The sequence below is a fragment of the Culex pipiens genome, chromosome 1 (genome assembly GCF_016801865.2).
Source record: "Culex pipiens pallens isolate TS chromosome 1, TS_CPP_V2, whole genome shotgun sequence".
NCBI lineage: Eukaryota > Metazoa > Arthropoda > Insecta > Diptera > Culicidae > Culex > Culex pipiens.
Genome location: NC_068937.1, coordinates 56,731,585 through 56,743,975, shown reverse-complemented (window position 1 = coordinate 56,743,975; position 12,391 = coordinate 56,731,585). Strand labels below are relative to the sequence as shown.

General features: G+C 36.9%; 1 protein-coding gene across 6 annotated transcripts in view; it reads left to right on the top strand.

The window, feature by feature from the left end:
* The window catches only part of LOC120426464 (monocarboxylate transporter 12-like), a 362,289-nt gene that overhangs the window by 304,920 nt on the left and 44,978 nt on the right, over window positions 1-12,391 (top strand). The window contains exon 1 of one of the 6 annotated variants that reach the window (XM_052706459.1): window positions 1,892-2,203. The exons of 4 other annotated variants lie outside the window; for them this stretch is intronic. The gene's annotated coding sequence lies outside the window, so the exon portion shown is untranslated. Of the gene's footprint in view, window positions 1-1,891; window positions 2,214-12,391 lie in introns of those variants that run through there. One more of the 6 variants, XM_052706460.1, reaches the window with a different exon arrangement.

Here is a 12,391-nt window from a genome sequence, read left to right as displayed (position 1 = left end):
TTGAAAGGGACGCAAAATTTATATCTTTGAACGAAAAATCATGACAATGATGGAAGTCTTCACGTTAAGGGCGCGGCGCGCCGACAACCCCGAATTTTATTTTCAAAAAATCATATCTCGGAATCCTGATAATAAACTGTTAATCCGATAAAAATATTTCCAGACATATGCCCTTTGGTCCATACACCGTCAAAACGGCATTTAAAAAAAAAGTTTCAAATGACCTTCTAAAGTGTTAGGCAAGATTTTTGGAACCACTTACTATTTTTCTTTGAAAGGCTAACTTATCACCTTTCATTTGCGTATAAGACGGCAAAAATCGGTTAAAAAGTCGGGGAGTTATGATTTTTCGAAAAAAGTGGTTTTTGCAAAAATCGACGAAAATGGCTTTTTTTGGGCCACCCTAACACGGAGTACAAAGATGCGGGTCTAATTATTACGACCAGGAAACACAAAAAAAAATTGGACACGTTGGCGGACGATGTTGACGTTGCTGGAAGGCCTCGGATATTGTCTGAAAATCGGTAAGTCGTCGGTAAGGTCGCCTTACAGGGTTGCCAAGACCGTCCGATCGCCGACCTGAAGCGACACCTCCCGAACGCCGGACAGCAACCATACCGGTAACTAGAAGAAGAAAGCAGCAGCGTCCCACTCTCCTCAGCGAAGTACGAGCGCAGCCGTTCCTGCAGTTGGGCAGCGTACGGTTCCAGCGGACAATCCAGCGATCCCATCTGAATGGGGGCGGTCGTTTGCCAGCGTGGTCGCTGCCGGTAGCGGCGATGCGGCCCAGCAAGGAGTCACCGGGGAAGATCTCTTTACCCTCCCCGAGTTCTTTGCTCTCGCGGGAGAGATGATGACGCGGTTCTGGAGCTGCCGTAACAAGGCAGAGCAATGTCTGGCCCTCGGGGAGCTGATGATCAAGCACATCTATAATTGATTATTTTTGTCTGTGATCTAGTTTAAAGCTTTCTCTTTAACTATCCTTTTCCCATTGCACTTTCTGTAAGTTTTTTGAAAACTTTTTCTTACTCTTGTCTATTCCATAGTTATAAGTAATAATTTTTCGATTGAATTATGATGTAAAACACAGCTGAAAGGAACACCAAAACTCTGTTATGTATCTAAATGAACTCATTGTAACCTGATTATTCACAAATAAAACCGAATTGAATTGAATTAAGAGAATTAAGAAAAAAGAACATTTTGCTGCAATTTCTATAGAGAAAAGCCATCATAAATTCAGAAAATCATGCTCTGTCTCTCGTGTTTGCATGATAATTTCGTGTACGTTTGAAAACTTATACGTGAATACGATAATAATATCCTCCCCAATGCACCCATGACTCTTTCTCCGGTATCCGTGTCTCATACTTCCTGTACAGCATCAGCTGAACGTCCACTGCAACTTCCGAAGTTCACATTCCCAACGAACACGAAATTCTCTTCTTTACTCTCACTCAAGTAGAGATGCAACACAGCACCGACACCGGCACCATGTCCGAAATTACGCGTGGTCCATCCCCTCGTCGTAACCCACAGCGCGGCGGTGTTCCAAACAGCCAGACTCTCTTTCTCTTGAGTGCGCGGGTCGCGGTTTTGCCTTCCCAAACTCCACTCCCCACAACCGACCTAGCCTGGTGTGGTACCGAGGACACACGGTGCTGGTTACTTTCGCCACTCACTCACTCAGTCCGATTCTTGACACCGTGCGGTACAGTATCTTTGCCGGGGTGTCTTCGCCAACACTCCAACGTGCGACGCCAAATTGGGATATTGTTTTGGGCTGGAATCTGTAATTCCTTGGTGATGTGAGCCTTTCCAGATGACCTAACATGTGACTACACATTGTGACAGTGAGTTTAATGTTACACAGAAGAATGAGCTTTTGTGGATGCTTAGCTGCAAAGAGAGTGGTATAAACAACTGTGCAACATTAGTTTAACGTATCCTCGTTCTCTGAACTCTGCAAAATTACCTCCAGATCATCCTTGGATCAACCGCTTGGAACTATACAGGTTTCAGCATCTGTTGGGCTTCTCAAAGGCAAAATATATCAAAACAAAGTTCAATATCAACAGATCAACGTTGAGTTCAGTTTGGTGATACAGTTCCAAAAAGTGCACACGGAAAAGAGAGAAAACGAAAAATGAGTTGAAAAAAAAATCATCAGCAGAAAGTGTCGGGCTCAGTGATCCTTTCAAATGTAATTAACGGTAATTGTTAAGGCCTCGGCTCCCGTGGGCCACACCGCGTGCTCTGACCACCCAGCGGGAGCCTGGGAGCCCACCAGAAGTGAAGTGCGGGCAGTGTTTCCAAAAGAAGACCAAGACCGCCGAGCCGGGTGTTTTTGAGTGCGAGTGTGTGGAAATGGAACGAGGATATATCAGTGAAATTATGATAATGTTACGACGCGCAATCAAGCGACTGATTGGCGTTGACGATTTGCAATTAAAAAATGAGCCTGGTTTGAAAAAGTGGTTTTGATGGTTGCGATTGTGTCGGGGGGATATAAAAACTGAATTTAATTACTGCACATCATCATCATCATTATATGAAAGTGAACGACATCAAATAAACTAAAATTCATAATTCATTCAAGGGCTTAAAAATGCTCAGTGGAAAGACTGTAATTATCTAATATAATATGAACTAAAAATAACCTTAACTAAACCATTTTTTTGCCAGATAAGTGTCATATAGAGCGTCCAATTTCCCGGGGTTACAAATTTCCCGGAAACGGGAAGTTTTCAACCAATTTCTCGGGAATTTCCGGGAAATTTTGAATATATTGAAAACTGTTCTGAATTTGGTTCCGAATAATATTATGCAACAAAATGTTTCAGGATAGCAACTTTCGTGGTTAAAATAAGTTGGTATTTATTGATGAGAAGTATTTTTTATCAAATTGTTTAGACAGTGAGTAAACTGAATCCTGTCAAATCTGCAACATGGAGTTAAACATTCTGTGAAGTTGCTGTGAAGTTTGCCGTAGCACTTCGAAAAATTGAACTCCATGTTCCCGAGCATGGGTAAATAACAAGGGAAATGCGTAATAATACCTTTCTCTGGTATCAATACCAAATTTTGGTATTCCTGGACCCTTTTAAATTTGTCTTAAGGATTATGCAAGAGCAAAATGTGCTATCATACCAATTAAAGGTATTGTTTTGATATTGCAAAATTGCAGAATTTGTCAATGATCGAACACCACATTTTGGTATTCTTTTGGTATTACAGTATTTTATCAAATTCCTCTGAAACTATGGAAAAATGTTGACCAATTTTGACAAAATAATTAATTTTGCGCTAAAATGATGTCTCAAAGCGAATGCTTTCATTCAAAACCGGAAATTTCAAACTTGATTTTAAACATTTTTGATATACCCCCTACAGAAATGACTTGAAATTGTGGAAAATTTTCTAAGTCAGGATGGCACATTTTGGTATTATTTGAATATTGAAAGTTTTCATAAGTTTTCTCTGAAACTATGGGAAATTTGTTTAAAAAATTTTACGAGTTAATTAATTTTGCGCTAAAATGACTTGAAACCCAAAAATGTTAAAGATGATTTTAAAAATTAGTGTGATATACCCACTAATATTTTTTTCAAAAACGTTGAAATATCTCTAAGTCGGGATAGCCAAATACTTTGAAAAACGAGTCAATCGACAGATTAATGAATTATGGTGAATTTCAATTCAGTTTCATTTTAATAATACTTATTTTTCAATCTTGTTATTTTTCAGAAGCTTCAAAAATTTCAAGCACAGGCCGTTCATCAATGACAAATGTATTCAATGTGGTGAAGAATATCACTAATAACAACATGGAATCATCAGGTGAGTAGATTTGGCTGTTGCATATGAATAATTTCCGTTTTTTCACTAACTGCAACTGCTGCACTAAAAATGGTATGAAAATACCAAATTTTGGTATTACTTGTTCAAATACCAGCGACCAAAATGTGCTCTTGGTTGCCCAGTAATAGATGGTAAAATACCATGAAATCATACCAAAATCATGTATGTGAAAGACCACAGAAATACCAAAATATGATTTTCCAAGGGCGCGGGAATACCTAAAAATAAAACCATGGCAATACCAAGTTTTGGTATTCAAGCAATGTTCAAAAATCCAGAAGACCTCAACTTGGTATTTGTTTGGGACTAAGGCAAAGGATATTGGGTCCAATTTAGGTCACTTAACCCTACCCTAGGAATAGGCGCGTATTGGTCACTATAGCACTGTTGGCCACTGTGCTGGTGATCTTTAACCCTTTAAACCAACACAATCTACACAGCCTAGACGGAATGTAATGGAAGAGATGACACGATTAGGGAGAGTGAGTACTCTCGGGAGATGGATTTGGGATGAACCTTCTTAAGGGTCATCTCCAAATGGAGGCATAGTTTTACTATTTGACCCACTCTAAGTTAAGTTAGGTCCAGGGGACCGGCCTGGAAGGCCACGGGCTCTGCCCGTATTATTGTATATTTGTACAGCAATAAATGTTAAGTGTTAAATACAGTTCGTTTCAACCTTAACCGCGAGTTTTACTGTACACCGGACATTCTACTGCGGAATCCAATACCGGCCGGGTCGGCCGTCGGGCGATGCATGGCGTAATTTGGACCTGAGGCAGGTTCCATCCGGGTATCTACCCGGGCGTGTTGGAGGTGGCTGCCGTTTTACAGTCCACGGCATCGAAGACTACCCAGGTTCGAAGCCATCCCCCAACAGTATTGAAATGGTTTTATTTTGAGGTATTATTTTACCCTTGGAATAACATGGTTTGGTATTGTTGTGCCCTTACACATACAAGATTTTGGTATGATTTCATGGTATTTTACCATCTATTACTGGGCAACCAAGGGCACATTTTGGTCGCTGTTATTTGCCCAAGTAATACCAAAATTTGGTATTCCCGTGTTATTTACCCCTGCTCGGGTTGCACGCACACACTCTCACTTTTAATTTCTCGATACTGTTCAATCACAAATTTCTTCTTTTTTTAACTTGCCTCTGTGACCAATTTGAGGGAATGTGGCTTGACACATAAATTTTAAATAAATAAAAATGGGGAAATTATGTTTTTTCATGACAAATAACTTTTCTAGAACAAGTCATACTGGTTTCAGCTCTTGAACAAAATGGTAAAGCTTTAAAGTTTTTCCTTAAAAATCCAGCTTCTCGTACCTAATTGTTTTACTTTTAACATCTCAATGTTTTCACATATTTGGGGCATGTTTTGAGTATTATTTTTTTAATTTTTTGAAAACCAAACAATACAAAGTAGTTTTTCAATATTTTTAAGGGTTTTATAATACACCATGGTTCTCAGATTAATAATTGATTTCGTTTTAATGTTTTTTTTTTCATTGCACAAAAACACGATTAAAATTATACGAAAACTAACATCATTCCACAATCAGTCTACCATTTTTCAATAATTAACCCTCTATTGTTGTACCAGTGCTCCGTAATGTTTTACTTCAAATTGTAATACCTTTAATACTAGGAATTGGTGATATTTTTCTTGCACAAAACTATTTGAAATATTTTTTGATACCAATTCGATTTTCATCTCACGTTGAAAAAAACTATTTTACTAAATAAATATACTTTTTGCGAATGTTTTTTTACCAAGCAAGATCTAATTCCAGTTGCTTCAAAAATTAATATTATTAGCAATAAATGCTGACACCAAAATTTCTGAAAATCTGATCTACAGCAATTCCCCACGAAAACAGCATGGTTCGAAAAAAAGTTCTCCGATCGGGCTCAAAAATTTTCTGGGGGGTTCCTTGGCAAAAATAATTAGACCCGTATTTTTTTGTTTGGCATTTTCGTCATTTTTCGTGAAAACCTTTTTTGAGCATGAGCATGAGCATGGTTGACTGCCAATGAGCTGCTACTCCGTTATTGACAGATCAGCTGAAGTTAAACAATGAATCAAAAATGATCAGTGGGTGCCAACCATCCGTTAACTGTTTAACCTCTGAAGATCCCTACTTTATTAGTCAATACCGGCGCCCTCCCAAGAAGCCTGTAGTTCAACGAAAGGGAGGAATGTTAGTCCGATAGTTGAAGTTGCAGACTCATCAAGCACATAGTTTTTCGCTATATACTTGTTGATACCGCTTGAGACCGTTGAATCCACAGCATCTCCTTCAAGCATCACGTGATTAATTTTTTTTTTGGTTAGTAGGATAAGGTATTGGCTTTTCGATGCCTCCTGAGCTACGAAGCTATGGGGAGGACTTTCATAACAGACCCGTCGGCGAGCCTTCCGAGCAACGATGCTATGGGAAGGTCTTTCTGGTTAACACACAAACTCACTCGCAGTGCGTGGCCGAATGGTTACGCTGTCCGCTTTGTAAGCGGATGATTCTGGGTTCGATTCCCATCTGCTGCAATCTCCATCGGATGAGGAAGTAAAATGTCGGTCCCGGCCTTGGTTGTTAGGCCGTTAAGTCATTCTAGGTGTAGGAGTCGTCTCCATGCCATAAGTACAAACAACACACCAAACCAAGCCTACTCCGGTGGAATCGCTGACGGCGGTTGGACTCACAATCCAAAGGTCGTCAGTACAAACACTGGGGTGGAAGGTTCCTTGGAGTAAAAGAGGTTTGGGTGCTCTCCCCATTCAAGCCTTCGGACTCCTAGGTTCGAGCAGAAACTTGCAATAGAGACCACAAAAGACCCGGGGGTCGTTAATGTGGATGGTTTGATTTTGACAGACTCACTCACGCACAGTTATTTTGCTCCACTATTAACTCAACGATCCAAATTGTCAGTGCGTCTTTCGTTCATTATGTAGAAATGGCTTTTTCACCGCAAAAAAATAAAACCTTATTAGAAAAATTTAAACACAATCCACCCGACGCCGTGCCTTCCGATCAACGATGATATAGAAAGGGCTTTGAAAATCACAAAAGAAATCAATTTTCACTCCGAATATGTTTAACGACCACGCGCTCCCTTTGCCAATTATGCACTGATGACACTGCATTTTCAGAGGGCAATCTTCTCCTCGCAGCACACAATACACGACAAAAATGCGAAATAAAAGGCACACACAAAAAAATATCACTTTTCACTCCGAATATTTTTTACGACCACGCGCTCCCTTTGTCAATTATGCACTCATTTTTCGTGAAAACCTTTTTTTCAAAAAATCCACGCCATTCAATCCGACTTAAGCTGTCTTAGACGCAAAAGAAAGGTGATAAGTTTGGCTATTTGGGAAAAATAGTAAGAAGTTTTAAAAATCTAGCTTAACATTTGAAAAGGTCGTATGAAAACAAAAAATGCTGTTTTGAAGGTCTCGGGAAAAAAGAGCCTAAGTCTGGTAATATTTTCACCCGATTTCTCGGAAAATTTTACATAACATATCAAAAAATGGTGAAGGATTGTTTTCAATTTTCTGAGATACGATTTAAAAAAATAAAAACCGTGTTTTTCGACGCGCGGAAAAGACGAAAACGGCAAAAAATCTACTTTTTTCACTTATCACCTTTCTTTTGGGTCTAAGACAGCTAAAATCGGATTGAATTGCGCGGAGATATGATTTTTTGAAAAAAAAAAAGTGGTTTTCGCGAAAAATTACGAATTCAAAAAAATACGGGTCTAATTATTTTGGCCAAAGAACCCCCAAACAAATGTTGAGTCCGATCGGAGCACTTTTTTCCAAATCATGCTGTTTTCGTGGGGAATTGCTGTATATGTGAACTAAACAATAAATTTAATTAAACAATATCATGTTGAGTTCCCTAGTTAAATATTTTTTTAGAGCATTTAAAAAAAATGGTTCCAAAAAGTTGAGAAAACGTATACTTCCGCTTTAATTTCGAGAATTCCCGGAAAATTTACAAATTTCCCGGGAAACGGGAAATATTATTTTCCGGGAAATTGGACGCTCTTGTGTCATATTATTTGATTTGAGATTCCAAAGTTCACTACCACGAACATGAACGAATCAAGCTCAAGTATTTAATTGTTGTTCTTTATTTTATAAATTTGGGATGGTTTCAGTTATTTTAGATGCTTCTCCATATTTGAAACGTTTAGAAGCTCTTAACACGCCTGATGCTATTCAGAATAAGACAACGTCGAAACTAGATATGTCTAAAGTTATGAGTAAATTTTCCATGCCCGTATATTGTGATTTTTGAATACAATTGCTTCCCGAACCGGATACATAAGAATGTTTTACTATTGACAATCTTGTATCATTGCTTGAATGTTACTTGCCATCAAGATAAGTGTCAAATTTCAAAACAGTACTAAAAAGTTGAATTTTTCAGCACCCATTTGAATGCTGAACAGTATTTTTATTAGCTATTGTTAATTTTGAGGATACAAAGTAGGCTGTTCGAATATGACTGAAATGTGAAAATGCGGGAAACACCTAATAACTTGTTAATATCTAATGATCTGAAATTTGGAATTATTTAAACTAAAAAAGACTCAAAAAATAACAAAACAAGACTAACAAAATCAGAGTAACGAAAAAAGGTGAAAACATTTAAATCGGATTTTCTCATCAAACCATTCTCCCGCGAAATCAAAGTAAAAGTCACAATTAAACAAACCACCCTTTCACAGAGCCCCCAAAACAAAACAAAAATCGCGTAATTTATTCGCACGCAAATAGTGACTGTACGAATGTTTACACCGGCAAAACGCTGGCTGCTGAGATGCAGTGCCCTCAGCGTGGTCATAATCGGCTTCCCGCGATGTAAATACAATTTATGGTCCGCGAAAGGTGTTGAATAAAACACTTTAGCACCAGCGAGCCCAGCCAGCATGCCGCACAGCAGCACATACCTTTCCATCAGCTGACCTGGCTGGCAGCACTGCTCCAGTGACTGCGATCTGATTCGGTGCACGAAATATAACCTTAATTAGGGGTACAGTGAAAAAAGGTCTGATTTTTTTTCAAAATTTTTAAATCTTTAAAATGAACTCAAAATTTAATATAATTATGTTTAAAGGCAAAAAAATAAAAAAAAAATATTAGTAAATTTGTGTCTGTCACCTCGTGCGTGCTACTCCGTGTGACGAAGCCTAAATTATTGAGCTCGATTAAAAGCTATTAAAAAGGTTAAATATTGCACACATTAGATTAGACAAATATGATCCCCAACAAGTGGGTCATTGAGTGAATGACCGTTCGTATTCATAACGTAAACTTTTTTAACTCAATAAAGTTTTGTGTCACCCTTTTCATGAACCCCAGTGCAATAAATCATCATTTTTTTCGTGTAAACAAAAAAGAACCGGTTGTAAATGAGCTGTATTTTTATATTTCTCGGAAATTTATTCACGAAGCGACTCTTTTCTGGTGGTGAGAATATAAAACATAATTCGCAATTTGCGGGCGCCAATTAATCTCACCAGCTGATAATTTATGTTTGTCTTAATTTAGATCGCAATAAAGACAGCACTTGTTTTTTTTTCCTTTGAAAATAAGCAGGTTTCAGATTGTTACTATTTGTGTTACAACAAAATAAAAGACTTTTCTTTGTACGTTCAGAGTGTCGAAAAATTATTGCTGCAATGTTGAAAGATTTGCGATTCCAACTCAAGAGGGAATCCTTAACGAGCCAATATAATTCCTGATAGTTGGTTCCAATTTTCAACTTCTTTTGATTTACAAAAAGGTTTAAAACAAAAACAAATTTTATTTTTTATTTTTGCTTTTTCGGTAAAATCTAGAGTTTTTTAAAGTAACAATAAAAATAAATTTATTATTTTGCTTTTTGGATGTTTTTGAAACCACCCTGAGTCAGAGGTGACTCGAAGCGGGTTCAAAAACATCCAAAAAGCAAAATAATAAATTTATTTTTATTGGACCTTTAAAAAACTCTGGATTTGTTTATTAATAATTTAGTTTATTTTTTAAAATGTCTTAACTAATATTTTTGAACAAATTAGTTGAAAAATACATATCTTTACTTAAAAATTATCTAAATTTGGATAGTATTTTTCTCACAATAAAACTCACAGGTTTCAAAAATTTACATATTTATATTTATGATCCAAAACTGACATAAAAAAATAAAATCAATTCAAAACAAAATTATTTTCAATTCAAAAATACTGTTGAAGTTCCTATCAACAAAGAAAACCCATGACTCATACGACCTTTTCAAAAGTAGTAGAGTTTTTGAAAATATTTGCAATGATTGCACAATAACTTGTTGAAATTTGTTTGGATCCATTTACTAATGACGTAGCAATAATATAAAATAATAAGCTTCAAGCCCTAATGTTAGGAGACGAATTTGAAATTCTGAAGTTTGTCAAAATAGAGTGAATAAAAAAATCGAGAATTGAAACCACTATGTAGGGTGAAGACAGCAAATCAAACACCCACAGTTAAAGACCGAAGGGACTGTCCTCCCGAAAAGAAACGTGAGGAATGCACTATTTTGCGTGAGTAAAGACCTCTCGCGTGTTCATTCGTTCGTTGAAACAGTTCATCCTATCGAGTGGCTTATATGGACAAATGACCGCCACTTAGTCATCAAATCATGGTGGCCCATACGGCAAAGGCACGGTTCAATAAGCCGAAGGTCTTGGGTTCGAATCTCGGTATCGGTACTTTTTTTTGATAGATGAACTTTTTTTGGAAAATGAACCCATGAGTAAAGTACTCTTGGTAACTTCAGGATGAAATTAAGACAACACAAAGAACTCGCGCTGAACCACCAAACATCATTGATTTGCCTTATTTGGGTTTGGAGCCGCATCGCTTAATTAATTTCTAATGATTTGTAACAGCTTTCAAGTGGATTTGGTATTCTGCTTGGCCATTTCATTAGCTTGTTTTCATCCCAATTTCATCTGGAGAGTTCTGCTCTCGGAAAGTGTGCCTTCTAGCGAAATAAAAAAATGTGCTCTCAACGAATTAGTATTCATGCTACGTTTTCTGTTAGGAAACAGACCTGGTATCCTTCACAGAAATGCAAGATTTATTGCAAGTTTAGTTAATTGAAAGAATTGTGCCCGGAGAAGCACTGAAAGTAGATTTTTGTTTATTTTAATCAATTCAAAATTGGACCACAAATTAACCGTCAATAAACGCCCATAAAGACAACGATCAAAGCCAGAGAAGTGTCTAAATCAGTATATATTTGTATTTTGAATAGGCTTGAATAAATTAATTTAAGTGTTGATGATGCGACGCTTCTCGATGCGAGCTAAATTTACGACACGAGGAACATATCAGGCGATCTCATTCATAAATATCTCCAAACCAAAACGGCTGATGAAGACACTAAAACGACAGCCTTTTAACCTTTCCGTTTTAGAGCAGCAAATAGGTGATAAATCAGATATTGGTCACGTTAATATTCAGTTCCAATGGGAATGGGAATGGGGTGACGTTTTTATTTCAATCTAAATCGCAATTGGAGTCTGTGTTTAGGTCTGTTTGCATCAGGACACTGTGTCGAGATGTTCGTCATCTTTGGGTTAAATTATATTTTTTTCACTGGGCCTAGAAAGTCTTATGACAGGATAACATAAGTGAGCAATTCTCTACAAAATCGGCCTATTTCGATCATTTTTATTTATTATTTATTTTTTTATTTGGCTCAAACTTTGTTGAGGCCTTCCATTGGTTGTTATTTCCATACAAGTCTCCATGCAATTTTGGCAGCCGTCCATACAAAAATGGTACGTAAATTTTCAAATAGATGTACTTTTGAGTGAATTTTCTGATCAATCTGATGTCTTCGGCAAAGTTGTAGGTATTGTGTAGGTAAATGAGTGCACGTAAAAAAAATTCGCCAGTTTTTTTAAATATTTTGTTTACAAAAACTCATTTTTTTTTTTTACTCGATTATTCAAATTTTATTTTTTGATTTATTGATATGTTTTAGGGAACGAAAATTCGCAACTTTTGAGCCATAGACAAGTATGGTCAAAAAATCTGCCGCCAAGTTATGCATTTTTGAAAAAATAGTGATTTTTGGAAAATCGAATTTCATAAAAAAAATTAACCTTATTTTTTATGTAAAATTGAATTTGCAATCGAAAAGTACTTTACATTTTTTTATAAAAGGGTTCGTTTTGAATATATAGCCACCGAACGTTTGATTTTAAAATGGTGACCATGAGTGACCATTTAAAAAAAATCTTTTTGAAAAGTTCAGAAAGTTTATCAAAAAATTGACTAAGAGACATTGAAGATTAGACCTCTGGTTGCTGAGATACAGCGGCTTGAAGAACAAGGAACAGGAAAATTGAAGTTTTCTAAGTCTCACACAAACCACCATTTTCTAATGTAGATATCTCAGCAACTGATGGTCCAATTTTCAATATTAAAACATGAAACATTCGTAAAATTTTCGATCGAAACCGAATTAATCGAAAAAAAAT